This window comes from Hylobates moloch, unplaced genomic scaffold (genome assembly GCF_009828535.3).
Source record: "Hylobates moloch isolate HMO894 unplaced genomic scaffold, HMol_V3 SCAFFOLD_16, whole genome shotgun sequence".
NCBI lineage: Eukaryota > Metazoa > Chordata > Mammalia > Primates > Hylobatidae > Hylobates > Hylobates moloch.
Window position 1 is genome coordinate 58894991 of NW_026652291.1, and position 6000 is coordinate 58900990.

The following is a 6000-nucleotide window of genomic DNA, read 5'->3' on the forward strand; positions in this document are numbered from 1 at the left end:
AGGGATGAAAGGACTAGAACTGGGAGTAGTGGTCAAAGGGATTTTATTCTCTCTGGAATGCTGTATTACTTTAAATAATTTCATATATTTGTGAATTCTTCCTAGTATTAAACCAAAAAAGTCATAAAAGCCATCACAAAGGTTTATCCACATTCTTTTCTATTATACTCATAGAAAAAGGGAGAGAGGAGAAAATGATCATCTTCTTCATTAGGCTTTGTTCAGCCTTCCTAAGTGTAAGTGTTTTTTCTGCCTCTGGGATCATACAGCTTCTAGTTTACACTCATCTTAGGGTCCTACTATATGATTTATATTATAGATATGTATTTTTGTCCACTCCAGTAGACTATAAAATTAGTGTTTTGTCCGCTTTTAAGTATTCTTAAAACCTAATAAATTATTCACTTATAGTAATACTTCAATACATGTTTTTGGACTTATTTTGAACTAAATTAAAGGAATTAAGTGAAGAGTACAAAATGAGAATTGCCAAATTAAGATATTAATTTCCACGAAATGACATTTTAAAGTGGTAATTGATTCATTCTTAATCCCCATTCAATCTAGGCAGTTGTATTGTTTTCTGACCACCTCCATTTCCTTCATAGGAAACATGAAGTGAATGGGGCTGGGTTGTGTGACTACTGAGTCATTAGTTGGTCCGTAGTGGTTTTTGTTGATGGTTTCAGTCCACTAGGGGGCACTCTAGGATTTCCAGAAATGAAGACTTTTTCTGATGGTCCCAAAGGGTGGAACAATTAAAAGAGGAGACAAGGGGGCGTGTGAGTCAGTCAAATCACAGATAACAAGGAATTGCAGTGGAATGCGAGGCAGTGTGGGTGTAAAGTTCATCCTGGGTTTTCAGCTCTGACATTCTATATAGAACCTCAGAAAGCTGGAGTTCATAGGTCTACGAATCCATTGTGAGAGATGATTCTGTAAGCAGAGGTAAGGGAATTGGAGTTTTACTGGGAATTGGGAGGACGGACACTCAATAGAAAACATCTCTATTACATATTTTCAGTTTTTAAATTGTTATGACTAAAATTCCTGAAATTCACTGGCATGGAAATTATTCCAAAATACCCCTGATATCTGATTTCTTCATATATCTTCTCTGAGACTAAAAGGAACAAGAATAAGCAGAAAAGAAGAAAACAGGAAGGAAATAAGGACCAAAACCAGAAAGAGAATAGAGAGGAGAATATTTAATTTGACCAGCAATATGTGGCCTGATCATAACAGCTGTGTGGGCCTGCAGGGTGTGTAGGGAAAGGTTTGGACAGAGTGGGAGAGGTAGAAATTAAATCAGGGTGGATATCATACACACATCCTATTTTTCTTTTAACCAAACAAACTCTAGTTGGAAACATTTTCTATGCAGACAATCTCCTGATTTCAAGAAATTGTATTTATTTCTAAATCCACTATACATGCTATCAGAAAATTTTCCTTATTAAAATTTTCATATAATTGAATTCTGCAATTTTCTGTCAAACTATGTAATTTGGGCTTCCCATGATTCTTTAAGGCTCTACTTTCCCCAGCTGAGACACGGATTCTTCTCAGATGTATCACCGTCTTTCTTCACATACTATTCTACAATTTCTCTTATATAAAGTCCTTTAAGGAAAAAAAACCCTGTAACTTCATACGCTGGAAATATTGGCTCTTCCCCCCTTGCCCTATTCACACCCAGAGTTTTGGAGAGATTACTGTGCAGTCTCAAAGGCCACTGCTGGTGGAGTTTCCTATTCAGATGAATGACACAGCTCAGGTGTGATTGGTACTCAGGGAGTCTGGTGCAAACTATTGACTGTAAGAATAAGTTTGTCTGGACCCAAGACTTGACCCCTTCCAGAGCAGGGGCAAAGGCACCCCAGCAACCAGGCAAGGAGCCATGGAGAGGAGACTGGGAGCTCTCTTGGGGCTTTTGTGGGTCCAGGTTTGCTGTGAGTTGGGCCATCCTAGATGGGGGCTGACAAGGGAAGGGAGGGAAGGGAAAGCTGAGACAAATCTCCTGGACTGTCCTACAGCCTCATGAGTGTTTCTATGGATATTTTACAGGTTTGGAAACTGCATCAGTGATTCCTTAGTGACATAATACAGATTTGCTTTTCTCTTTCCAAGCAGGGGTAAGACGAGTGAAGGTGGAGCAGAGTCCTTGGGTTCCGAGTCTCCAGGAGACAACCAGCTCCACTCTGAGGTGCAGTTTTTCTACCTCTGTGAACAACGTGCAGTGGTTCCTACAGAATCTTGGGTTGGCCTCATCAATCTATTTTTCATGGCTTCATGGATGAAGCACAATGGAAAGTTATGGTCAAAAAGAAACTCTGAGCAGCTCTGTGGTACCCTACACATCACAGCCGCCCAACTGAAAGACTCAGGCACGTACTTCTGTGCAGTGGAGGCACAGTTCTCCCAGGAAATCTGCAGCCTGGATCCGAACTGCAGCTGGGCCTGCAGCCCCAACCCCTTCCATGAGAGAGGCATGTTGCCCCCACAGTATCACTTGCACAGCTTTGGGTTTTCTGACTGATGTTGCACTTTTATCTCTGCTAAAATTAGACATTTCAGGATTGCCATTTAACTTTTTTGTTCTAACCTTTTACTCTCAGAAATCTCTTTGCAGGAAAAAGCTTTGATATGGAACCACTGGAGCAACTTATAAAGATATCAGGACCCAATGGACTGTTAAAACAGATCCTCTAGCAGAGAGCATATAAATTATATATAAATTACTGTGATAAAAAAGGTTTGAAAAAATATATGCTGGTCAACAAATAGTAAAGAGATGACTCAGTGCTTCATCTAAATGCAGGTTGTTCACTTTTCTAGTAAAAGGGAAGAGAGCATGTGTGATGCATATTATATATATATATTTTACTCCTGGAACCCATAAAAGATAAAATTTTAAAGCACGTAACGTGTCAGACATTCTCTAAATTTATATATCTTATCTAGGTGCTGACAATACCTCTTTACTCTACACATGAATAAACTGAGGATTATAGGGCACACATGTCTTGCCTGAACTCAGATGGTTATGAAACTAGCAATGAAGCGGGGCTGGGATTCTCCTTCTAGATGTATGAAAGCAGAGTGTGTACTCTAAGCTACACACTATAGAAGACTCTTTCTTTTATTATACTTTAGGTTTTAGGGTACATGTGCACAACGTGCAGGTTAGTTACATATGTATACATGTGCCATGTTGGTGTGCTGCACCCATTAACTCGTCATTTAACATTAGGTATATCTCCTAATGCTATCCCTCCCCTCTCCCCCCACCCCACAACAGGCCCCAGTGTGTGATGTTCCCCTTCCTGTGTCCATGTGTTCTCATTGTTCAATTCCCACCTATGAGTGAGAACATGCGGTGTTTGGTTTTTTGTCCTTGTGATAGTTTGCTGAGAATGGTGGTTTCCAGCTTCATCCATGTCCCTACAAAGGACATGAACTCATCATTTTTTATGGCTGCATAGTATTCCATGGTGTATATGTGAACAGGCAACTTACAGAATGGGAGAAAATTTTTGCAATCTGCTTATCTGACAAAGGGCTAATATCCAGGATCTACAATGAACTCAAACAAATCTACAAGAAAAGAACAAACAGCCCCATCAAAAAGTGGGTGAAGGATATGAACAGACACTTCTCAAAAGAAGACATTTACACAGTCAAAAGACACACGAAAAAATGCTCATCATCACTGGCCATCAGAGAAATGCAAATCAAAACCACAATGAGATACCATCTCACACCAGTTAGAATGGTGATCATTAAAAAGTCAGGAAACAACAGGTGCTGGAGAGGCTGTGGAGAAATAGGGACACTTTTACACTGTTGGTGGAACTGTAAACTAGTTCAACCATTGTGGAAGTCAGTGTGGTGATTCCTTAGGGATCTTGAACTAGAAATACTATTTGACCCAGCAATTCCATTACTGGATATATACCCAGAGGATTATAAATCATGCTGCTATAAAGACACATGCACACGTATGTTTATTGCGGCACTATTCACAATAGCAAAGACTTGGAACCAACCCAAATGTCCAAAAGTGATAGAATAGATTATAGAAGACTCTTTAGAATCACAAAATACCAATTATTTCCATTGATAAATTTGTGCAATGTGCTCACATACATCACTGGCAAACATATCCATCTGGATAATTTCTAAATTGCATCTAGTAAGAAAGAGTTCATTAAACTTTTCGTTTTGTTACATTAAAATCCATTTGTCTTCCTTGCATTACTCATGATTTTGTAACATCATTCAAGGTCTGGAAAAGAGAGTAGAAACTTCTAGGGTTGCCCCCCAAAAACTTACCTGCTGTAGCCACAGTCCAAGACTTCTGAGAAGCAAACCTAAAGTTTAAACCTAAATGTCAATCAGTTACAACACATGTAGAATTTCAACCTTACAAGGTCTGTTATGTGAATGTAAGAGAATGCACTAGGAAGGACTGGGGCCCTGGGAACCAAGATGAAGATAAGCTGGCAGTCTCCAGTGAAGCTGGGAGCAGGACCAGCTTCCTGGGTATGTGACCTGTTGCAGCCCACAGCACCCTGGTTAATGCTCTGCTATCACTGCCTTGACATTTTTAATAGTTTTGTTTTTAAACTTGTGTGAGTAAGTGAAGTTCAATGAGAGGACAGAGCATGTAGGTGAGCAGAGGAGATACACAGGACAGCAGGACACAGGACAGAATCACATGCAGGCTCAGGTTCATGGGCACAGTGGGCAGCGTGTGAGCTGAGCAGTTGGATGGGCTACTTTGAGTGCATGAGCACACAGGGTTCTCTGGTGTTTTGCGGCTATCCAAAGTGAGTGGCAGTAAACTTCTCAGTAAATTATTACACAATAAAAGCATATACATGGACAAGGCGATAAGGTATATTGGAGAGTTATTAGAATCCTTCAAAAAATTTAGAGACTGGTTTTGAAAGTTGATATTACAATTTGGATATCTGCAGGTTTAGAAATAGAAATTAGATGGAAGGATAGCAGCTTAATGGAAAAGAGCATCATTTTCTCACTTTTTAATGATTTCTTCTTTTGTTTTTTTCCTTAACATCTTTGTTTTTCAACTTTTATTTTAGAATTGGGGGTTCATTTGCAGTTTTGTTACAATAGTATATTATGTGATGCTAGAGTTTGGAGTTATAATGAATCCATTACCCAGGTAGTGAGCATAATACCGAAAAGGTGATTTTTTTCAATCCTTAACCCCCTCCCTTTGTCCCCTCTCTGGTATTCTCCAGGGTCTACTGTTCTCATTTCTATGACCTTGTGTACCTAATGTTTAGCCCCTACTTATAAGTGAGGACATGTCATATTTGGCTTTATATTTCAGTGCTAGTTCACTTAGGCTAATGGTTTCTAGCTGCATCCATGGCTACATAGTAGTCCATGTTGTATATGTACCGTGTTTTCCTTATCAAATCCACTGCTGATGGGCACCTGGGTTGATTCCATGTCTTTGCTATTGTGAATAGTGCTGTGATGAACATATGGGTACACATGTCTTTTGGTAGGATGGTTTATTTTCCTTTGGGTATGTAGCCAGTAGTGGGATTGCTGGGTGGAATGGTAGTTGAACTCTCAGTTCTTTGAGAAATCTCCAAACTGCTCTCTACAGTTGCTGAACCGATTTACATTCCCACCAACAGTGTATAAGTGCTCCCTTTTCTCCACAGCTTTATCAACATCTGCTATTTTTTTGGTTTTTTAACAAAAGCCAAACATTGTGGTTTTGGTTTGCATTTCTCTGATGATTAGTGATGAGCATTTTTTTCATGTTTGTATGATTTTTTTTTGAGAAGTATCTGAAGAGCATTATTTTCACGTGAAGTTTTGAACAGCCACGTTTTAACATAGAGGATAATATTGAAATTAGTTTTTTTTTGAGATGGAGTCTCACTCTGTCACCCAGGCTGGAGTGCAGTGGTGCGATCTCAGCTGACTGCAACCTCCGCCTCCTGGGTTCAAGTG